This window comes from Nyctereutes procyonoides, unplaced genomic scaffold (assembly GCF_905146905.1).
Source record: "Nyctereutes procyonoides isolate TBG_1078 unplaced genomic scaffold, NYPRO_anot_genome, whole genome shotgun sequence".
Lineage (NCBI taxonomy): Eukaryota > Metazoa > Chordata > Mammalia > Carnivora > Canidae > Nyctereutes > Nyctereutes procyonoides.
The window spans coordinates 1,685,499-1,708,697 of NW_026575020.1; the positions used below are offsets into that span (position 1 = coordinate 1,685,499).

General features: G+C 51.4%; 3 long non-coding RNA genes and 3 other non-coding genes across 41 annotated transcripts in view; all 6 read left to right on the forward strand.

Annotated features, from left to right (window-relative positions):
* The window catches only part of LOC129506406 (uncharacterized), a 52,788-nt gene that overhangs the window by 21,664 nt on the left and 7,925 nt on the right, over positions 1 to 23,199 (forward strand). For 29 of the 36 annotated variants that reach the window (XR_008663777.1, XR_008663766.1, XR_008663778.1 and 26 more), the window contains 6 exons: positions 1,214 to 1,386; positions 3,949 to 4,472; positions 10,054 to 10,226; positions 12,792 to 13,315; positions 18,903 to 19,075; positions 21,642 to 22,165. This is a non-coding gene — a long non-coding RNA (uncharacterized LOC129506406). The remainder of the gene's footprint in view (positions 1 to 1,213; positions 1,387 to 3,948; positions 4,473 to 10,053; positions 10,227 to 12,791; positions 13,316 to 18,902; positions 19,076 to 21,641; positions 22,166 to 23,199) is intronic. The other 7 variants (XR_008663802.1, XR_008663803.1, XR_008663784.1 and 4 more) reach the window with 6 other exon arrangements.
* On the forward strand, positions 4,586 to 5,933 carry LOC129506469 (uncharacterized). The gene is made up of 2 exons (XR_008663811.1): positions 4,586 to 5,128; positions 5,681 to 5,933. It is a non-coding gene; the product is annotated as an uncharacterized LOC129506469 (long non-coding RNA).
* On the forward strand, positions 5,184 to 5,374 carry LOC129518466 (U2 spliceosomal RNA). The gene has a single exon (XR_008666204.1). It is a non-coding gene; the product is annotated as a U2 spliceosomal RNA (small nuclear RNA).
* On the forward strand, positions 13,933 to 14,776 carry LOC129506473 (uncharacterized). Its single transcript, XR_008663814.1, has 2 exons — positions 13,933 to 13,971; positions 14,524 to 14,776. It is a non-coding gene; the product is annotated as an uncharacterized LOC129506473 (long non-coding RNA).
* On the forward strand, positions 14,027 to 14,217 carry LOC129518489 (U2 spliceosomal RNA). Its single transcript, XR_008666210.1, has one exon. It is a non-coding gene; the product is annotated as a U2 spliceosomal RNA (small nuclear RNA).
* On the forward strand, positions 22,878 to 23,068 carry LOC129518494 (U2 spliceosomal RNA). Its single transcript, XR_008666211.1, has one exon. It is a non-coding gene; the product is annotated as a U2 spliceosomal RNA (small nuclear RNA).

Sequence of the window (23,199 nt, forward strand, 5' to 3'; positions counted from 1 at the left end):
TTTCCAACATGCTCATGGGACCCCAGTGCTGCTGGGGTAGGGCCCACACTTTGAGCAGCAAGGTGCCAAACTGTCCCACCTCAAGTCATTTTTTCAAAATTATTCGTGGCACGCCTGAATAATTGGCGTCAGCGGCTGAGTGTCTCCTTTTCGGCTCAGGGCGTGATGCTGGGATCCAGGAGCAAATCTCACGTTGGGCTCCTTGCAGGGAGCCTGCTTCTCCCTCTGCCTGTGTCTCTGCCTCTCTGTGTGAGTGTGTCTCATGAATAAATAAATACAATTTTAATAAAATAAAATGTTTAAAGATTTTATTTATTTCTTCATGCAAGACACAGAGACATAGGCAGAGGGAGGAGCAGACTCCCTGTGGGGAGCCTGATGTGTGGCACTTGATCTCAGAACCCCAGAATCACAACTTGATCCAAGGGCAGACTTTCAACCACTGAGCCACCCAGGCGCCCCATTTCTTTTTAAGATTTTTATTTGGGGGACGCTTGGGTGGCTCAGCAGTTAAGTGTCTGCCTTCAGCCCAGGACGGGATCCTGGGGTCCCAGGATCGGGTCCTGCATCGGTCTCCCTGCATGAAGCCTGCTTCTCCCTCTGCCTATGTCTCTGCCTCTCTCTCTCTGGGTCTCTCATGAATAAATAAATAAATAAATAAATAAAATCTTAAACAACAAACAAAAATGGCTCAAGGTGAGGGATGCCTAGGTGATCCCATCTGGTTAGGTGTCTGCCTTTGGCTCAGGTCCTGATCCCAGGATCCTGGCAATGAGCCCCGAGTTTGAGCTTCCCACTCAGCAGGGAGTGTTTCTCCCTCTGCCCCTCCCCCTCCATTCATGCGCTCTCTCTCGCGCTCTCTCTCTCTCTCTCTCTTCTCTCTCTCAAATAAAATCTTTTTTTTTTTTTTTAAGCCACTTTTGAAACAAGGTATCTTTCACTAGTCTCTCCCGCCAGGTCTCTTCCACTAGTTATGAAAGGCGGGGTGATGGAAAGAAGCTGATGGAGCCGTGCAAGGGGACAGTGTAGACACTGGCTTGAAGGCAGGGCTGCCACAGGACCAGGCAAAACATATGCAATGGGGCCTGGACTTGAGGGTGCTGTCCTCCTCGGCTGGTGGGGACCCAATGCCCTCTCAGACCCGAGGACCGAGCACAGGAGCCCCTGGAGTCGGCAACCGTGGCACCAACAGATGTTCTCTGGTTGTGCATAGGCTTCCCCAACAGCTGCGTGAGGAGTGGATGGGGCTGAATGGCGGCAGAGAGGAATGGAAGAGCATGAGCGTGGCAGATGCCCCTTGTGACCAAGGACAAGGTCACGTTCACCTCTGTGATCCCGGGCCCACACAGTGACAGGTGCAGAGCAGGTGTTACACCGAAGAATTGGGTGGGTCAAAAATTTCATTTTATGTTATTATTTTATTGAACGATTTATTTATTTGAGAGAGGGAGAGAGGGACAGAGAGCATGAGCAGGAGGGGCAGAGAGAGGAGAGAGAATCTCAAACAGACTCCAAGCTGAGCACGGAGCCTGATGTGGGGCTTGATCCCAGGGCCCTGAGATCGATCAGGACCCAAGCCGAAACCAAGAGCTAGATATTTAACTGACTGCGCCACCGAGGTGCCTCTGAATCAACAAATTTAAAAAGAGGTTTTCAGGGCAGCCCGGTGGCTCAGCGGTTTAGCGCCGCCTTCAGCCCAGGGCCTGATCCTGGAGTCCCGGGATCATCGGATCGAGTCCCACATCCGGCTCCCTGCATGGAGCCTGCCTCTCTCTCTCTCTCTCTCTCTCTCTCTCTCTCTCTCTCTCTCTCTCTCCCCCCATGTCATGAATAAGTAAATAAAATTTAAAAATAAAATAAACGAAAGAAAAATAGGAAAGAAAGGGAGATCCAGAAATAGATCTAAATATATATGAGGACTTTTTGGTATGATAAAGGTGGCATCTGAAAATGATGATTAGATGGGCTCTTCCATATATGATGCAGGAACCACTGGGTAGCCATCCAGAAAAAATAAGGTCAGATTAATACCGGAACGTATATACTAGGACAGATACCAAGTGCGCCAGAGATAGAAATGCAAAAAATCAACAATTCTAAGGACAGTGAGCAGAGAATATGAACACTCAGTTCACAGCAAATAATAGTGGATGTGAAGCACATGGAAAGATGAACAACCTGGCTTATGAAGACACCACTGCATACGATGCAAGAGTTTGATAACCAGACGGTTGGGCAAGGCCGTGGGGAACACGCATTGGATGAGAAAGCTAGCTGTCCTCTTCAAGTCCCTGCCCCTGGCTTATCATTCCCGACTCCCTTGAAGCGATAGTAAGTTGGACACTTGGAAAGGGCCTGACCCTCACACTTGTTGTTGCTCTAACTTTGCAGGCACTTTGGTCTGTGCCCATTGATGTGAGCCGGCTAAGGGAGACCCACATTAACCAAACACACGAGAAGCTGGTGTGTGAACTAGAAGGGGAAATCATTTTTTATTTTTATTTTTTTAAAGATTTTATTTATGGGATCCCTGGGTGGCGCAGCGGTTTTAGCGCCTGCCTTTGGCCCAGGGCGCGATCCTGGAGACCCGGGATCGAGTCCCACATCGGGCTCTTGGTGCATGGAGCCTGCTTCTCCCTCTGCCTGTGTCTCTCTCTCTCTCTGTGACTATCATAAATAAATAAAAAAAAAAGATTTTATTTATTTAATCATGAGAGAGAGAGAGAGAGAGAGAGAGAGAGACAGGCAGAGACACAGGCAGAGGGAGAAGCAGGCTCCATGCAGGGAGCCTGACGTGGGACTCATCCTGGGTGTCCAGGATCACGCCCTGGGCTAAAGTCGGTGCTAAACAGCTGAGCCACCCAGGCTGCCCCGAAATCATTTTTTAAACGATTTAACTCATTTATTTGACACAGAAAAAGAGAGAACACAAGCAGGGGAGTAGCAGAGAGAGAGAGAGAGAGAGAGAGAGAGACCAATGCAGGGCTCAGTCCCAAGACTCCAGGATCATGACCTGAGCCAAAGGCAGACGCTAGAGCGACTGAGCCACCCACGTGCCCCGAGAAATCATTTTTTTAAGTATTGTATTTATTTTTATTTTTTTATTTTTGTTTTTTTTTTTATTATTTATGATAGTCACACAGAATGAGAGAGAGAGAGGCAGAGACACAGGCAGAGGGAGAGGCAGGCTCCATGCACCGGGAGCCCGACGTGGGATTCGATCCCGGGTCTCCAGGATCGCGCCCTGGGCCAAAGGCGAGCGCTAAACCGCTGCGCCACCCAGGGATCCCCTGTATTTATTTATTTTTAAGTAGGCTCCACGTGCGAGTGGGACTTGAACACAGGACCCCGTTCTAGAGCTTACATGCTATGAGGCTAAAAGGCAATAAATAAATGTATAAAATGTCAAGTGACGCCGTGCTGTGGAATACAGGAAAGCCAGGTAAGGGAGAAGCAGGGGCCCTGGGCGGATGACGGAAGATGAAGCACAGGACTCTCTGCCAGCTGTTGATAGTCTCCCTTTCCAGACGAGGAGGGTACAGAGAAAGGACCTGCCTGACATGTTTTGGCCTTGTGTCTGGTTCTCACCAATACACTGTATACGGAACATGGGAACGTGGGCCACCTGGGTGGCTCAGCGGTTGAGCGTCAGTCAGTCTGTGGCCCAGGTGGTGATCCCGGGTCTTGGGATCGAGTGGTGCATGGGGCTCCCGGGAGGGAGCCCGTTCCTCCCCCTGCCTATGTCTCTGCCTCTCTCTCTCTCCCTCGGTCTCTCATAAATAAATATATACATACATACATGAATGAATGAATGAATGAATGAAAGAAAGAAAGAAAGAAAGAAAGAAAGAACGAAAGAAAGAAATCTTAAAAAAAACAAAGAAGCCTGTCTCGTTACTGCTAATAATCATGTCTGATAACTTGTCATCTCATCATCTCCCGGTTTAGAGATCTCAGATGGAAGGGTTGACGGAGGAGGCCAGGTTACTCGCTAGGTCCCACGGGTCCGCAGGGCTTAGCGCCCACGCTCGCCAGCTCCACGCTCCGGGGCACCCCCCCCCGCCCCGCCCCCCGCCCGCGTCCCGTCGGCGGAGGCAGCGGGAAGAGGACCCCAGAGGACCCGTGTGTCAGCATCGGCAATGCTCAGTCTCGTCGTGGGCCTGACTGGGAAGAAGCATTCCTCGGTTGCCGGCGCCCCCGGCTTCCTCGGCCTAGCCTGCCCCTCGCACTCACTCGCCAAGCTGTGTGGTCTCGGGCCAGTTGCCTAACCTCTCTGCCTCCACCGCTTCTTCCGTAGGTAAACTCTGCAAGTTGGACGCCAAGAGAGCACTGAGCGCAAGTCTGGCCCAGACGAGAAGCGTTGGCTACGGTATAGCGCACGCGGCTCACTCGTTTCGGTGTCACAGGCACGACGTCTCCACCGGTACCTCGTGGCACCTAGGACCCACATCCTGGACCACTCAGACCCCAAGGTCAGGTCACGCTCGAGCTACCTCGGCCTTCCCTCAATCCCACTAAGGAAGGAACGTAGGAAGGTGGCCACTTCTGCCCTGGGGAAACGGAGGCCCGGGGGCGGGGGGGGGGGGGAGGAGGGAGGGGTTTAGGTAGATGCCCAAGGAGCCCTCCTGATGGGGTAGGGAGGCCACCCGTTCAGGGCCCGGTCTCGGGTCCCAAGTGGTGTCTGGAGCCCTTGGCAGGTGACGCCAGCCAGCCAGGCGCTTCTGGGCTCCTCCCCACGCCCTGGCCGCAGCCAGCCCGTAGGGTCCCGCAGTGACGACGTGAGGGGACTCCTGGGCCCTGGGACGACTCAGCGCCAGCCCCCGGCGCCAGCCCCACGCCCGGTTCCACGCCCCCCAGGCCGGCCAAAGCGTGAAGCCGAGGGCGCCTGGCCTGCAGCCAGGTTCCGCCGCCCGCCGCGCCTCTAGGGCTCCGCGCGCGGAGGGGCGGGCCATTCAAATTAGGAAGGGCCTTGCGGGGCCGGCGACGACGCGACGACGGACGCGTCGTTTGTCTTTCAAAAGGAAGAGACTTTACAAAGCCGCACGAGAGCCTAGCGGCTAGTGCCGCCCGTGCCACGGTGGGAGAAGCGGGGGGAGCGAGACGTGGCCGGAGCGGGCGCCGAGTCACCGTGAGTGTAAGGTGGAGGTCGTCGGGAGGGCGTGCGCGGGGGCGTGCGCGTCGGCATCGCTTCTCGGCCTTTTGGCTAAGATCAAGTGTAGTATCTGTTCTTATCAGTTTAATATCTGATACGTCCTCTATCCGAGGACAATATATTAAATGGATTTTTGGAGCAGGGAGATGGAATAGGAGCTTGCTCCGTCCACTCCGCGCATCGACCTGGTATTGCAGCACCTCCGGGAACGGTGCACCCCCTCGGGGGAGGCTTTCGGTGACAAAGAGAGATAGTGAGTTGTCCGAAGCAGCGCTTAGGGAGGATCTTTGGTGTTCCCGCGGAGCCTCGGGACTGGGGCGAAGTACAACAAAGAGAACTTAGAGCGATGCTTCAACCGAGCTGACTTCTTGCGTTCTGGCTCTTTTTTTCTCCAATTCTGCTAACCCCAGGCGCAGTTTCACGGCGAGAACAACTGACAGTTGTACTACTGCTTTTCTCTTTCTGGTTTAAGTTGTTCATTTCCCTAAAGCTGTTTTTAAGTTTTATTTTTATCTTTTTTTTCTTAAGCTTCATCTACTTATGAAAATGAGAGAGAGACCGAGAGAGGCACAGACCCACACAGGCACGGGGGAAGCAGGCTCCATGCAGGGAGCCTGACTTGGGACCGGATCTTGGATCCCCAGCATCACGTCCGGGTCCGCAAAGGGCTCTCTGCAGGGAGCTTGCTTCTCCCTCTTCTTCCTCTGCTTAGGTCTCTACCTCTCTCCGTGTTTCTCATGAATAAAGAGAATATTTAAAATCAATAAAATATTTTTATTTATTTTTTTAAAGATTTTATTTATTTATTCATGATAGTCACACAGAGAGAGACAGAGAGGCAGAGACACAGGCAGAGGGAGAAGCAGGCTTCCATGCAGGGAGCCTGACGCGGGATTCAACCCCGGGTCTCCAGGATCGCGCCCCGGGCCAAAGGCAGGCGCCAAACCGCTGCGCCACCCAGGGATCCCGATGAAATATTTTTAAGAAGAATCTCTTATAAAATTTGCCAGCAAGGAAAATACCTCCTCAGCGTGAGGCAGATTTTGTCTCCTGTCTCATGAAGTTTTGTGGGTAGTCTGAATATAATTTAACGAAACAAGTAAATCAAATACATACGAATAGGATAAAAAGTTTTTAGATGAAACTGTTTTTTGTGTACATACAATGGAATGTTTCAGCTCTATTGTTTATTTAAGTAATCTCCACACCCAATGTGGGGCTGGAACCCGCGACTCAGAGATCAAGACTTGCATGCTCTACCAACTAAGCCAGCCAAGCACTCCTAGGTGAATTATTATTATTATTATTTATTTATTTATTTATTTATTTACGACTCTATTTATTTGAGATAGAGTGTGTGTGAGAGAGCATGAGCAGGGGGCGGAGGGAGAGGGAGAATCGGACTCTGCTGGGCAGGGAGCCTGACTCAGGCCTTGATCCCAGGACCCTGGGAAAATGACCTGAGCTGAAGGCGGACGCTCAACCTAACTGACTCAGCCTGAAACCTTAAAGTTTTGCTAAGCTAAGAGATGAGTTACTTTCGTTAGATAGCCGGATCACATCCAAGTAAGATAATAAATGAAACATTGAAACATCGATTACTGAACAAAAAAAGTGGCTTATCCACTTTTTGCTTTTTTTTCTTAAATAGAGGAATTAAATATATTTGGATCTATTAATAAACGTGTTTAGTGCCACAGTAAGAAATTTACAGGAGAAAGCATGTGTTTCTAGAAATTATAAAAGGATAAATCTGCCAAGCCACAAAATGCTAAGATGGTTCACAGTGGCTTGCTTCTTAGTTTTCACTGGAAATTAAAGATTTCTAAGAGTTAAGCATCCTAATATATATAAGTAAAGCTACTAGAGATAATAAGGGAAAGGAACTTTATGTATGGTCAGGACTAAGATGGGAATGGCTTTAATTAAGTAAATGAAAGGTTTGTTTACAAAGGGGATCCCTGGGTGGCGCAGCGGTTTAGCGCCTGCCTTTGGCCCAGGGCGCGACCCTGGAGACCCGGGCTCGAATCCCACGTCGGGCTCCCGGTGCATGGAGCCTGCTTCTCCCTCTCCCTCTGCCTATGTCTGTCTGTCTGTCTGTCTCTCTCTCTCTCTCTGTGTGTGTGTGTGTGACTATCATAAATAAATAAAAATTTTTAAAGAAGATTTATTTTATTGATTTGTGCTATAAATAAATATTATTTATCTATTTATTCACAAGAGACACAGAGACAGAGGCAGAGACAGAGACAGAGGCAGAGACATAGGCAGAGGGAGAAACAGGCTCCTCGCAGGGAGCCCGATGCAGAATTCGATCCCAGGATCCTAGGATCAAGACCTGAGACGAAGGGAGATGCCTAACCGAGGGAAGGGAAGGGAAGGGAAGGGAAGGGAAAGGGAAGGGAAGGGAAGGGAAGGGAAGGGAAGGGAAGGGAGGGGAGGGGCAGACGGCGAGAGAAATCTAAGCAGACTCCTGGCTGAAGACTCACCCCGCTGTGGGGCTACATCTCACGATCCTGAGGTCAAGACCTGAGCAGAAACCAACAGTTGGACGCAGCCGACTGTGCCATCCAGGTGCCCCCCACTTTGTGTCTTAAACAATGGGCCAGACTCCCAACATTCTGCTCTTGGGAGCATGTTTTCCAGCTTCTTAAATCAGTGCGTGCCAACGCAGCCCCCTGCCCCGCCATGCCACATGCACCTGAGTCTGTTTCCGCGTCTAGTTAGCTCAAATCTCTTTCTGAAGCTCAGTTTTCCCATCTGTTAAGTGGAGATCATAAACCCTGACCCACGTCCTCACATGGTAGATGGGAATAAGGATCCACCCATAACCAAGATGTAAAACAACCAGCCAAGAGTAAGGGTCCCCTTAATTCTGTGAGAGGAGGAAGAGGAAGAAAGCTGAAGATATTGGGCGGTGGTCCTTGGCAGCCTCGATTTCTTCAGGTGAAAAACATGATAGATAACATTTTCCCTTTGGGATTGTGGAAAGACCAAAAGAGAAAACGAAGGGATTAGCTGGCACACAGTGGGTTCTGAACAATGGCAGGCAACTTGTGAAGCCCCGTTCTGGGTTCTGAGTCTCACTTGTATTACAGATCTAATCTAGCGGGACATGGAACTTGCTCTCCAGCACAGAAGCCCTGCTATTTTAGTCCCAGGATCCTGAATACATTCGGGATGAGAGGCTGGGGGCAGGCGCTCTGTGGGCCCACGCATTGTCTTGACCACCACGCGTAACATCCTGGGCTTTCAGGCTTGGATCAACACCAACACGTGTCAAAGAGACGCAGTGCGACAGCTCCACACTTCTTTGTTCATCTCTCTCCAGGAGCATTAAAGCTTTTTTATTATCCCAGCCACAGCTCTTGGAGGCTCTGAGTCACTAACAACTTAAAAAGAAAAAACGAAACCTTGCCTCCTGTGTTCTGGGCACCCTCCTTTTCTCTGTCTGACCGCCAGACGATTGTGGAAACTGCCTTGCAGACTCTCCTCAGAGGTTCAGAAGGTAAAGGTGAGAGAAGGGCGGGTTGCGTATGTTGGTAGTGAGAGCTGAGATCCTGAAAACTATGTTTGCTGCTGCTCCCGTCTCTCTCCCCCAGTCATCAAGTCCTGTAGCAGAACACTCGTCAACCCGTAAGGTACGCGTGCGTTCCAGGAGAGTCTTGTTAAATACTCTGTGGCTCTGCATTTCCAACATGCTCATGGGACCCCAGTGCTGCTGGGGTAGGGCCCACACTTTGAGCAGCAAGGTGCCAAACTGTCCCACCTCAAGTCATTTTTTCAAAATTATTCGTGGCACGCCTGAATAATTGGCGTCAGCGGCTGAGTGTCTCCTTTTCGGCTCAGGGCGTGATGCTGGGATCCAGGAGCAAATCTCACGTTGGGCTCCTTGCAGGGAGCCTGCTTCTCCCTCTGCCTGTGTCTCTGCCTCTCTGTGTGAGTGTGTCTCATGAATAAATAAATACAATTTTAATAAAATAAAATGTTTAAAGATTTTATTTATTTCTTCATGCAAGACACAGAGACATAGGCAGAGGGAGGAGCAGACTCCCTGTGGGGAGCCTGATGTGTGGCACTTGATCTCAGAACCCCAGAATCACAACTTGATCCAAGGGCAGACTTTCAACCACTGAGCCACCCAGGCGCCCCATTTCTTTTTAAGATTTTTATTTGGGGGACGCTTGGGTGGCTCAGCAGTTAAGTGTCTGCCTTCAGCCCAGGACGGGATCCTGGGGTCCCAGGATCGGGTCCTGCATCGGTCTCCCTGCATGAAGCCTGCTTCTCCCTCTGCCTATGTCTCTGCCTCTCTCTCTCTGGGTCTCTCATGAATAAATAAATAAATAAATAAAATCTTAAACAACAAACAAAAATGGCTCAAGGTGAGGGATGCCTAGGTGATCCCATCTGGTTAGGTGTCTGCCTTTGGCTCAGGTCCTGATCCCAGGATCCTGGCAATGAGCCCCGAGTTTGAGCTTCCCACTCAGCAGGGAGTGTTTCTCCCTCTGCCCCTCCCCCTCCATTCATGCGCTCTCTCTCGCGCTCTCTCTCTCTCTCTCTCTCTGTCTCTCTCTCAAATAAAATCTTTTTTTTTTTTTTAAGCCACTTTTGAAACAAGGTATCTTTCACTAGTCTCTCCCGCCAGGTCTCTTCCACTAGTTATGAAAGGCGGGGTGATGGAAAGAAGCTGATGGAGCCGTGCAAGGGGACAGTGTAGACACTGGCTTGAAGGCAGGGCTGCCACAGGACCAGGCAAAACATATGCAATGGGGCCTGGACTTGAGGGTGCTGTCCTCCTCGGCTGGTGGGGACCCAATGCCCTCTCAGACCCGAGGACCGAGCACAGGAGCCCCTGGAGTCGGCAACCGTGGCACCAACAGATGTTCTCTGGTTGTGCATAGGCTTCCCCAACAGCTGCGTGAGGAGTGGATGGGGCTGAATGGCGGCAGAGAGGAATGGAAGAGCATGAGCGTGGCAGATGCCCCTTGTGACCAAGGACAAGGTCACGTTCACCTCTGTGATCCCGGGCCCACACAGTGACAGGTGCAGAGCAGGTGTTACACCGAAGAATTGGGTGGGTCAAAAATTTCATTTTATGTTATTATTTTATTGAACGATTTATTTATTTGAGAGAGGGAGAGAGGGACAGAGAGCATGAGCAGGAGGGGCAGAGAGAGGAGAGAGAATCTCAAACAGACTCCAAGCTGAGCACGGAGCCTGATGTGGGGCTTGATCCCAGGGCCCTGAGATCGATCAGGACCCAAGCCGAAACCAAGAGCTAGATATTTAACTGACTGCGCCACCGAGGTGCCTCTGAATCAACAAATTTAAAAAGAGGTTTTCAGGGCAGCCCGGTGGCTCAGCGGTTTAGCGCCGCCTTCAGCCCAGGGCCTGATCCTGGAGTCCCGGGATCATCGGATCGAGTCCCACATCCGGCTCCCTGCATGGAGCCTGCCTCTCTCTCTCTCTCTCTCTCTCTCTCTCTCTCTCTCTCTCTCTCTCTCCCCCCATGTCATGAATAAGTAAATAAAATTTAAAAATAAAATAAACGAAAGAAAAATAGGAAAGAAAGGGAGATCCAGAAATAGATCTAAATATATATGAGGACTTTTTGGTATGATAAAGGTGGCATCTGAAAATGATGATTAGATGGGCTCTTCCATATATGATGCAGGAACCACTGGGTAGCCATCCAGAAAAAATAAGGTCAGATTAATACCGGAACGTATATACTAGGACAGATACCAAGTGCGCCAGAGATAGAAATGCAAAAAATCAACAATTCTAAGGACAGTGAGCAGAGAATATGAACACTCAGTTCACAGCAAATAATAGTGGATGTGAAGCACATGGAAAGATGAACAACCTGGCTTATGAAGACACCACTGCATACGATGCAAGAGTTTGATAACCAGACGGTTGGGCAAGGCCGTGGGAACACGCATTGGATGAGAAAGCTAGCTGTCCTCTTCAAGTCCCTGCCCCTGGCTTATCATTCCCGACTCCCTTGAAGCGATAGTAAGTTGGACACTTGGAAAGGGCCTGACCCTCACACTTGTTGTTGCTCTAACTTTGCAGGCACTTTGGTCTGTGCCCATTGATGTGAGCCGGCTAAGGGAGACCCACATTAACCAAACACACGAGAAGCTGGTGTGTGAACTAGAAGGGGAAATCATTTTTTATTTTTATTTTTTTAAAGATTTTATTTATGGGATCCCTGGGTGGCGCAGCGGTTTAGCGCCTGCCTTTGGCCCAGGGCGCGATCCTGGAGACCCGGGATCGAGTCCCACATCGGGCTCTTGGTGCATGGAGCCTGCTTCTCCCTCTGCCTGTGTCTCTCTCTCTCTCTGTGACTATCATAAATAAATAAAAAAAAAAGATTTTATTTATTTAATCATGAGAGAGAGAGAGAGAGAGAGAGAGAGAGACAGGCAGAGACACAGGCAGAGGGAGAAGCAGGCTCCATGCAGGGAGCCTGACGTGGGACTCATCCTGGTGTCCAGGATCACGCCCTGGGCTAAAGTCGGTGCTAAACAGCTGAGCCACCCAGGCTGCCCCGAAATCATTTTTTAAACGATTTAACTCATTTATTTGACACAGAAAAAGAGAGAACACAAGCAGGGGGAGTAGCAGAGAGAGAGAGAGAGAGAGAGAGAGAGAGACCAATGCAGGGCTCAGTCCCAAGACTCCAGGATCATGACCTGAGCCAAAGGCAGACGCTAGAGCGACTGAGCCACCCACGTGCCCCGAGAAATCATTTTTTTAAGTATTGTATTTATTTTTATTTTTTTATTTTTGTTTTTTTTTTATTATTTATGATAGTCACACAGAATGAGAGAGAGAGAGGCAGAGACACAGGCAGAGGGAGAGGCAGGCTCCATGCACCGGGAGCCCGACGTGGGATTCGATCCCGGGTCTCCAGGATCGCGCCCTGGGCCAAAGGCGAGCGCTAAACCGCTGCGCCACCCAGGGATCCCCTGTATTTATTTATTTTTAAGTAGGCTCCACGTGCGAGTGGGACTTGAACACAGGACCCCGTTCTAGAGCTTACATGCTATGAGGCTAAAAGGCAATAAATAAATGTATAAAATGTCAAGTGACGCCGTGCTGTGGAATACAGGAAAGCCAGGTAAGGGAGAAGCAGGGGCCCTGGGCGGATGACGGAAGATGAAGCACAGGACTCTCTGCCAGCTGTTGATAGTCTCCCTTTCCAGACGAGGAGGGTACAGAGAAAGGACCTGCCTGACATGTTTTGGCCTTGTGTCTGGTTCTCACCAATACACTGTATACGGAACATGGGAACGTGGGCCACCTGGGTGGCTCAGCGGTTGAGCGTCAGTCAGTCTGTGGCCCAGGTGGTGATCCCGGGTCTTGGGATCGAGTGGTGCATGGGGCTCCCGGGAGGGAGCCCGTTCCTCCCCCTGCCTATGTCTCTGCCTCTCTCTCTCTCCCTCGGTCTCTCATAAATAAATATATACATACATACATGAATGAATGAATGAATGAATGAATGAAAGAAAGAAAGAACGAAAGAAAGAAAGAACGAAAGAAAGAAATCTTAAAAAAAACAAAGAAGCCTGTCTCGTTACTGCTAATAATCATGTCTGATAACTTGTCATCTCATCATCTCCCGGTTTAGAGATCTCAGATGGAAGGGTTGACGGAGGAGGCCAGGTTACTCGCTAGGTCCCACGGGTCCGCAGGGCTTAGCGCCCACGCTCGCCAGCTCCACGCTCCGGGGCACCCCCCCCCGCCCCGCCCCCCGCCCGCGTCCCGTCGGCGGAGGCAGCGGGAAGAGGACCCCAGAGGACCCGTGTGTCAGCATCGGCAATGCTCAGTCTCGTCGTGGGCCTGACTGGGAAGAAGCATTCCTCGGTTGCCGGCGCCCCCGGCTTCCTCGGCCTAGCCTGCCCCTCGCACTCACTCGCCAAGCTGTGTGGTCTCGGGCCAGTTGCCTAACCTCTCTGCCTCCACCGCTTCTTCCGTAGGTAAACTCTGCAAGTTGGACGCCAAGAGAGCACTGAGCGCAAGTCTGGCCCAGACGAGAAGCGTTGGCTACGGTATAGCGCACGCGGCTCACTCGTTTCGGTGTCACAGGCACGACGTCTCCACCGGTACCTCGTGGCACCTAGGACCCACATCCTGGACCACTCAGACCCCAAGGTCAGGTCACGCTCGAGCTACCTCGGCCTTCCCTCAATCCCACTAAGGAAGGAACGTAGGAAGGTGGCCACTTCTGCCCTGGGGAAACGGAGGCCCGGGGGCGGGGGGGGGGGGGGAGGAGGGAGGGGTTTAGGTAGATGCCCAAGGAGCCCTCCTGATGGGGTAGGGAGGCCACCCGTTCAGGGCCCGGTCTCGGGTCCCAAGTGGTGTCTGGAGCCCTTGGCAGGTGACGCCAGCCAGCCAGGCGCTTCTGGGCTCCTCCCCACGCCCTGGCCGCAGCCAGCCCGTAGGGTCCCGCAGTGACGACGTGAGGGGACTCCTGGGCCCTGGGACGACTCAGCGCCAGCCCCCGGCGCCAGCCCCACGCCCGGTTCCACGCCCCCCAGGCCGGCCAAAGCGTGAAGCCGAGGGCGCCTGGCCTGCAGCCAGGTTCCGCCGCCCGCCGCGCCTCTAGGGCTCCGCGCGCGGAGGGGCGGGCCATTCAAATTAGGAAGGGCCTTGCGGGGCCGGCGACGACGCGACGACGGACGCGTCGTTTGTCTTTCAAAAGGAAGAGACTTTACAAAGCCGCACGAGAGCCTAGCGGCTAGTGCCGCCCGTGCCACGGTGGGAGAAGCGGGGGAGCGAGACGTGGCCGGAGCGGGCGCCGAGTCACCGTGAGTGTAAGGTGGAGGTCGTCGGGAGGGCGTGCGCGGGGGCGTGCGCGTCGGCATCGCTTCTCGGCCTTTTGGCTAAGATCAAGTGTAGTATCTGTTCTTATCAGTTTAATATCTGATACGTCCTCTATCCGAGGACAATATGTTAAATGGATTTTTGGAGCAGGGAGATGGAATAGGAGCTTGCTCCGTCCACTCCGCGCATCGACCTGGTATTGCAGCACCTCCGGGAACGGTGCACCCCCTCGGGGGAGGCTTTCGGTGACAAAGAGACATAGTGAGTTGTCCGAAGCAGCGCTTAGGGAGGATCTTTGGTGTTCCCGCGGAGCCTCGGGACTGGGGCGAAGTACAACAAAGAGAACTTAGAGCGATGCTTCAACCGAGCTGACTTCTTGCGTTCTGGCTCTTTTTTTCTCCAATTCTGCTAACCCCAGGCGCAGTTTCACGGCGAGAACAACTGACAGTTGTACTACTGCTTTTCTCTTTCTGGTTTAAGTTGTTCATTTCCCTAAAGCTGTTTTTAAGTTTTATTTTTATCTTTTTTTTCTTAAGCTTCATCTACTTATGAAAATGAGAGAGAGACCGAGAGAGGCACAGACCCACACAGGCACGGGGGAAGCAGGCTCCATGCAGGGAGCCTGACTTGGGACCGGATCTTGGATCCCCAGCATCACGTCCGGGTCCGCAAAGGGCTCTCTGCAGGGAGCTTGCTTCTCCCTCTTCTTCCTCTGCTTAGGTCTCTACCTCTCTCCGTGTTTCTCATGAATAAAGAGAATATTTAAAATCAATAAAATATTTTTATTTATTTTTTTAAAGATTTTATTTATTTATTCATGATAGTCACACAGAGAGAGACAGAGAGGCAGAGACACAGGCAGAGGGAGAAGCAGGCTTCCATGCAGGGAGCCTGACGCGGGATTCAACCCCGGGTCTCCAGGATCGCGCCCCGGGCCAAAGGCAGGCGCCAAACCGCTGCGCCACCCAGGGATCCCGATGAAATATTTTTAAGAAGAATCTCTTATAAAATTTGCCAGCAAGGAAAATACCTCCTCAGCGTGAGGCAGATTTTGTCTCCTGTCTCATGAAGTTTTGTGGGTAGTCTGAATATAATTTAACGAAACAAGTAAATCAAATACATACGAATAGGATAAAAAGTTTTTAGATGAAACTGTTTTTTGTGTACATACAATGGAATGTTTCAGCTCTATTGTTTATTTAAGTAATCTCCACACCCAATGTGGGGCTGGAACCCGCGACTCAGAGATCAAGACTTGCATGCTCTACCAACTAAGCCAGCCAAGCACTCCTAGGTGAATTATTATTATTATTATTTATTTATTTATTTATTTATTTACGACTCTATTTATTTGAGATAGAGTGTGTGTGAGAGAGCATGAGCAGGGGGCGGAGGGAGAGGGAGAATCGGACTCTGCTGGGCAGGGAGCCTGACTCAGGCCTTGATCCCAGGACCCTGGGAAAATGACCTGAGCTGAAGGCGGACGCTCAACCTAACTGACTCAGCCTGAAACCTTAAAGTTTTGCTAAGCTAAGAGATGAGTTACTTTCGTTAGATAGCCGGATCACATCCAAGTAAGATAATAAATGAAACATTGAAACATCGATTACTGAACAAAAAAAGTGGCTTATCCACTTTTTGCTTTTTTTTCTTAAATAGAGGAATTAAATATATTTGGATCTATTAATAAACGTGTTTAGTGCCACAGTAAGAAATTTACAGGAGAAAGCATGTGTTTCTAGAAATTATAAAAGGATAAATCTGCCAAGCCACAAAATGCTAAGATGGTTCACAGTGGCTTGCTTCTTAGTTTTCACTGGAAATTAAAGATTTCTAAGAGTTAAGCATCCTAATATATATAAGTAAAGCTACTAGAGATAATAAGGGAAAGGAACTTTATGTATGGTCAGGACTAAGATGGGAATGGCTTTAATTAAGTAAATGAAAGGTTTGTTTACAAAGGGGATCCCTGGGTGGCGCAGCGGTTTAGCGCCTGCCTTTGGCCCAGGGCGCGACCCTGGAGACCCGGGCTCGAATCCCACGTCGGGCTCCCGGTGCATGGAGCCTGCTTCTCCCTCTCCCTCTGCCTATGTCTGTCTGTCTGTCTGTCTCTCTCTCTCTCTCTGTGTGTGTGTGTGTGACTATCATAAATAAATAAAAATTTTTAAAGAAGATTTATTTATTGATTTGTGCTATAAATAAATATTATTTATCTATTTATTCACAAGAGACACAGAGACAGAGGCAGAGACAGAGACAGAGGCAGAGACATAGGCAGAGGAGAAACAGGCTCCTCGCAGGGAGCCCGATGCAGAATTCGATCCCAGGATCCTAGGATCAAGACCTGAGACGAAGGGAGATGCCTAACCGAGGGAAGGGAAGGGAAGGGAAGGGAAGGGAAGGGAAGGGAAGGGAAGGGAAGGGAAGGGAAGGGAAGGGAAGGGAGGGGAGGGGCAGACGGCGAGAGAAATCTAAGCAGACTCCTGGCTGAAGACTCACCCCGCTGTGGGGCTACATCTCACGATCCTGAGGTCAAGACCTGAGCAGAAACCAACAGTTGGACGCAGCCGACTGTGCCATCCAGGTGCCCCCCACTTTGTGTCTTAAACAATGGGCCAGACTCCCAACATTCTGCTCTTGGGAGCATGTTTTCCAGCTTCTTAAATCAGTGCGTGCCAACGCAGCCCCCTGCCCCGCCATGCCACATGCACCTGAGTCTGTTTCCGCGTCTAGTTAGCTCAAATCTCTTTCTGAAGCTCAGTTTTCCCATCTGTTAAGTGGAGATCATAAACCCTGACCCACGTCCTCACATGGTAGATGGGAATAAGGATCCACCCATAACCAAGATGTAAAACAACCAGCCAAGAGTAAGGGTCCCCTTAATTCTGTGAGAGGAGGAAGAGGAAGAAAGCTGAAGATATTGGGCGGTGGTCCTTGGCAGCCTCGATTTCTTCAGGTGAAAAACATGATAGATAACATTTTCCCTTTGGGATTGTGGAAAGACCAAAAGAGAAAACGAAGGGATTAGCTGGCACACAGTGGGTTCTGAACAATGGCAGGCAACTTGTGAAGCCCCGTTCTGGGTTCTGAGTCTCACTTGTATTACAGATCTAATCTAGCGGGACATGGAACTTGCTCTCCAGCACAGAAGCCCTGCTATTTTAGTCCCAGGATCCTGAATACATTCGGGATGAGAGGCTGGGGGCAGGCGCTCTGTGGGCCCACGCATTGTCTTGACCACCACGCGTAACATCCTGGGCTTTCAGGCTTGGATCAACACCAACACGTGTCAAAGAGACGCAGTGCGACAGCTCCACACTTCTTTGTTCATCTCTCTCCAGGAGCATTAAAGCTTTTTTATTATCCCAGCCACAGCTCTTGGAGGCTCTGAGTCACTAACAACTTAAAAAGAAAAAACGAAACCTTGCCTCCTGTGTTCTGGGCACCCTCCTTTTCTCTGTCTGACCGCCAGACGATTGTGGAAACTGCCTTGCAGACTCTCCTCAGAGGTTCAGAAGGTAAAGGTGAGAGAAGGGCGGGTTGCGTATGTTGGTAGTGAGAGCTGAGATCCTGAAAACTATGTTTGCTGCTGCTCCCGTCTCTCTCCCCCAGTCATCAAGTCCTGTAGCAGAACACTCGTCAACCCGTAAGGTACGCGTGCGTTCCAGGAGAGTCTTGTTAAATACTCTGTGGCTCTGCATTTCCAACATGCTCATGGGACCCCAGTGCTGCTGGGGTAGGGCCCACACTTTGAGCAGCAAGGTGCCAAACTGTCCCACCTCAAGTCATTTTTTCAAAATTATTCGTGGCACGCCTGAATAATTGGCGTCAGCGGCTGAGTGTCTCCTTTTCGGCTCAGGGCGTGATGCTGGGATCCAGGAGCAAATCTCACGTTGGGCTCCTTGCAGGGAGCCTGCTTCTCCCTCTGCCTGTGTCTCTGCCTCTCTGTGTGAGTGTGTCTCATGAATAAATAAATACAATTTTAATAAAATAAAATGTTTAAAGATTTTATTTATTTCTTCATGCAAGACACAGAGACATAGGCAGAGGGAGGAGCAGACTCCCTGTGGGGAGCCTGATGTGTGGCACTTGATCTCAGAACCCCAGAATCACAACTTGATCCAAGGGCAGACTTTCAACCACTGAGCCACCCAGGCGCCCCATTTCTTTTTAAGATTTTTATTTGGGGGACGCTTGGGTGGCTCAGCAGTTAAGTGTCTGCCTTCAGCCCAGGACGGGATCCTGGGGTCCCAGGATCGGGTCCTGCATCGGTCTCCCTGCATGAAGCCTGCTTCTCCCTCTGCCTATGTCTCTGCCTCTCTCTCTCTGGGTCTCTCATGAATAAATAAATAAATAAATAAATAAAATCTTAAACAACAAACAAAAATGGCTCAAGGTGAGGGATGCCTAGGTGATCCCATCTGGTTAGGTGTCTGCCTTTGGCTCAGGTCCTGATCCCAGGATCCTGGCAATGAGCCCCGAGTTTGAGCTTCCCACTCAGCAGGGAGTGTTTCTCCCTCTGCCCCTCCCCCTCCATTCATGCGCTCTCTCTCGCGCTCTCTCTCTCTCTCTCTCTCTGTCTCTCTCTCAAATAAAATCTTTTTTTTTTTTTTAAGCCACTTTTGAAACAAGGTATCTTTCACTAGTCTCTCCCGCCAGGTCTCTTCCACTAGTTATGAAAGGCGGGGTGATGGAAAGAAGCTGATGGAGCCGTGCAAGGGGACAGTGTAGACACTGGCTTGAAGGCAGGGCTGCCACAGGACCAGGCAAAACATATGCAATGGGGCCTGGACTTGAGGGTGCTGTCCTCCTCGGCTGGTGGGGACCCAATGCCCTCTCAGACCCGAGGACCGAGCACAGGAGCCCCTGGAGTCGGCAACCGTGGCACCAACAGATGTTCTCTGGTTGTGCATAGGCTTCCCCAACAGCTGCGTGAGGAGTGGATGGGGCTGAATGGCGGCAGAGAGGAATGGAAGAGCATGAGCGTGGCAGATGCCCCTTGTGACCAAGGACAAGGTCACGTTCACCTCTGTGATCCCGGGCCCACACAGTGACAGGTGCAGAGCAGGTGTTACACCGAAGAATTGGGTGGGTCAAAAATTTCATTTTATGTTATTATTTTATTGAACGATTTATTTATTTGAGAGAGGGAGAGAGGGACAGAGAGCATGAGCAGGAGGGGCAGAGAGAGGAGAGAGAATCTCAAACAGACTCCAAGCTGAGCACGGAGCCTGATGTGGGGCTTGATCCCAGGGCCCTGAGATCGATCAGGACCCAAGCCGAAACCAAGAGCTAGATATTTAACTGACTGCGCCACCGAGGTGCCTCTGAATCAACAAATTTAAAAAGAGGTTTTCAGGGCAGCCCGGTGGCTCAGCGGTTTAGCGCCGCCTTCAGCCCAGGGCCTGATCCTGGAGTCCCGGGATCATCGGATCGAGTCCCACATCCGGCTCCCTGCATGGAGCCTGCCTCTCTCTCTCTCTCTCTCTCTCTCTCTCTCTCTCTCTCTCTCTCTCCCCCCATGTCATGAATAAGTAAATAAAATTTAAAAATAAAATAAACGAAAGAAAAATAGGAAAGAAAGGGAGATCCAGAAATAGATCTAAATATATATGAGGACTTTTTGGTATGATAAAGGTGGCATCTGAAAATGATGATTAGATGGGCTCTTCCATATATGATGCAGGAACCACTGGGTAGCCATCCAGAAAAAATAAGGTCAGATTAATACCGGAACGTATATACTAGGACAGATACCAAGTGCGCCAGAGATAGAAATGCAAAAAATCAACAATTCTAAGGACAGTGAGCAGAGAATATGAACACTCAGTTCACAGCAAATAATAGTGGATGTGAAGCACATGGAAAGATGAACAACCTGGCTTATGAAGACACCACTGCATACGATGCAAGAGTTTGATAACCAGACGGTTGGGCAAGGCCGTGGGGAACACGCATTGGATGAGAAAGCTAGCTGTCCTCTTCAAGTCCCTGCCCCTGGCTTATCATTCCCGACTCCCTTGAAGCGATAGTAAGTTGGACACTTGGAAAGGGCCTGACCCTCACACTTGTTGTTGCTCTAACTTTGCAGGCACTTTGGTCTGTGCCCATTGATGTGAGCCGGCTAAGGGAGACCCACATTAACCAAACACACGAGAAGCTGGTGTGTGAACTAGAAGGGGAAATCATTTTTTATTTTTATTTTTTTAAAGATTTTATTTATGGGATCCCTGGGTGGCGCAGCGGTTTAGCGCCTGCCTTTGGCCCAGGGCGCGATCCTGGAGACCCGGGATCGAGTCCCACATCGGGCTCTTGGTGCATGGAGCCTGCTTCTCCCTCTGCCTGTGTCTCTCTCTCTCTCTGTGACTATCATAAATAAATAAAAAAAAAAGATTTTATTTATTTAATCATGAGAGAGAGAGAGAGAGAGAGAGAGAGAGAGACAGGCAGAGACACAGGCAGAGGGAGAAGCAGGCTCCATGCAGGGAGCCTGACGTGGGACTCATCCTGGGTGTCCAGGATCACGCCCTGGGCTAAAGTCGGTGCTAAACAGCTGAGCCACCCAGGCTGCCCCGAAATCATTTTTTAAACGATTTAACTCATTTATTTGACACAGAAAAAGAGAGAACACAAGCAGGGGGAGTAGCAGAGAGAGAGAGAGAGAGAGAGAGAGAGAGACCAATGCAGGGCTCAGTCCCAAGACTCCAGGATCATGACCTGAGCCAAAGGCAGACGCTAGAGCGACTGAGCCACCCACGTGCCCCGAGAAATCATTTTTTTAAGTATTGTATTTATTTTTATTTTTTTATTTTTGTTTTTTTTTTATTATTTATGATAGTCACACAGAATGAGAGAGAGAGAGGCAGAGACACAGGCAGAGGGAGAGGCAGGCTCCATGCACCGGGAGCCCGACGTGGGATTCGATCCCGGGTCTCCAGGATCGCGCCCTGGGCCAAAGGCGAGCGCTAAACCGCTGCGCCACCCAGGGATCCCCTGTATTTATTTATTTTTAAGTAGGCTCCACGTGCGAGTGGGACTTGAACACAGGACCCCGTTCTAGAGCTTACATGCTATGAGGCTAAAAGGCAATAAATAAATGTATAAAATGTCAAGTGACGCCGTGCTGTGGAATACAGGAAAGCCAGGTAAGGGAGAAGCAGGGGCCCTGGGCGGATGACGGAAGATGAAGCACAGGACTCTCTGCCAGCTGTTGATAGTCTCCCTTTCCAGACGAGGAGGGTACAGAGAAAGGACCTGCCTGACATGTTTTGGCCTTGTGTCTGGTTCTCACCAATACACTGTATACGGAACATGGAACGTGGGCCACCTGGGTGGCTCAGCGGTTGAGCGTCAGTCAGTCTGTGGCCCAGGTGGTGATCCCGGGTCTTGGGATCGAGTGGTGCATGGGGCTCCCGGGAGGGAGCCCGTTCCTCCCCCTGCCTATGTCTCTGCCTCTCTCTCTCTCCCTCGGTCTCTCATAAATAAATATATACATACATACATGAATGAATGAATGAATGAATGAAAGAAAGAAAGAAAGAACGAAAGAAAGAAAGAACGAAAGAAAGAAATCTTAAAAAAAACAAAGAAGCCTGTCTCGTTACTGCTAATAATCATGTCTGATAACTTGTCATCTCATCATCTCCCGGTTTAGAGATCTCAGATGGAAGGGTTGACGGAGGAGGCCAGGTTACTCGCTAGGTCCCACGGGTCCGCAGGGCTTAGCGCCCACGCTCGCCAGCTCCACGCTCCGGGGCACCCCCCCCCGCCCCGCCCCCCGCCCGCGTCCCGTCGGCGGAGGCAGCGGGAAGAGGACCCCAGAGGACCCGTGTGTCAGCATCGGCAATGCTCAGTCTCGTCGTGGGCCTGACTGGGAAGAAGCATTCCTCGGTTGCCGGCGCCCCCGGCTTCCTCGGCCTAGCCTGCCCCTCGCACTCACTCGCCAAGCTGTGTGGTCTCGGGCCAGTTGCCTAACCTCTCTGCCTCCACCGCTTCTTCCGTAGGTAAACTCTGCAAGTTGGACGCCAAGAGAGCACTGAGCGCAAGTCTGGCCCAGACGAGAAGCGTTGGCTACGGTATAGCGCACGCGGCTCACTCGTTTCGGTGTCACAGGCACGACGTCTCCACCGGTACCTCGTGGCACCTAGGACCCACATCCTGGACCACTCAGACCCCAAGGTCAGGTCACGCTCGAGCTACCTCGGCCTTCCCTCAATCCCACTAAGGAAGGAACGTAGGAAGGTGGCCACTTCTGCCCTGGGGAAACGGAGGCCCGGGGGCGGGGGGGGGGGGGGAGGAGGGAGGGGTTTAGGTAGATGCCCAAGGAGCCCTCCTGATGGGGTAGGGAGGCCACCCGTTCAGGGCCCGGTCTCGGGTCCCAAGTGGTGTCTGGAGCCCTTGGCAGGTGACGCCAGCCAGCCAGGCGCTTCTGGGCTCCTCCCCACGCCCTGGCCGCAGCCAGCCCGTAGGGTCCCGCAGTGACGACGTGAGGGGACTCCTGGGCCCTGGGACGACTCAGCGCCAGCCCCCGGCGCCAGCCCCACGCCCGGTTCCACGCCCCCCAGGCCGGCCAAAGCGTGAAGCCGAGGGCGCCTGGCCTGCAGCCAGGTTCCGCCGCCCGCCGCGCCTCTAGGGCTCCGCGCGCGGAGGGGCGGGCCATTCAAATTAGGAAGGGCCTTGCGGGGCCGGCGACGACGCGACGACGGACGCGTCGTTTGTCTTTCAAAAGGAAGAGACTTTACAAAGCCGCACGAGAGCCTAGCGGCTAGTGCCGCCCGTGCCACGGTGGGAGAAGCGGGGGGAGCGAGACGTGGCCGGAGCGGGCGCCGAGTCACCGTGAGTGTAAGGTGGAGGTCGTCGGGAGGGCGTGCGCGGGGGCGTGCGCGTCGGCATCGCTTCTCGGCCTTTTGGCTAAGATCAAGTGTAGTATCTGTTCTTATCAGTTTAATATCTGATACGTCCTCTATCCGAGGACAATATGTTAAATGGATTTTTGGAGCAGGGAGATGGAATAGGAGCTTGCTCCGTCCACTCCGCGCATCGACCTGGTATTGCAGCACCTCCGGGAACGGTGCACCCCCTCGGGGGAGGCTTTCGGTGACAAAGAGAGATAGTGAGTTGTCCGAAGCAGCGCTTAGGGAGGATCTTTGGTGTTCCCGCGGAGCCTCGGGACTGGGGCGAAGTACAACAAAGAGAACTTAGAGCGATGCTTC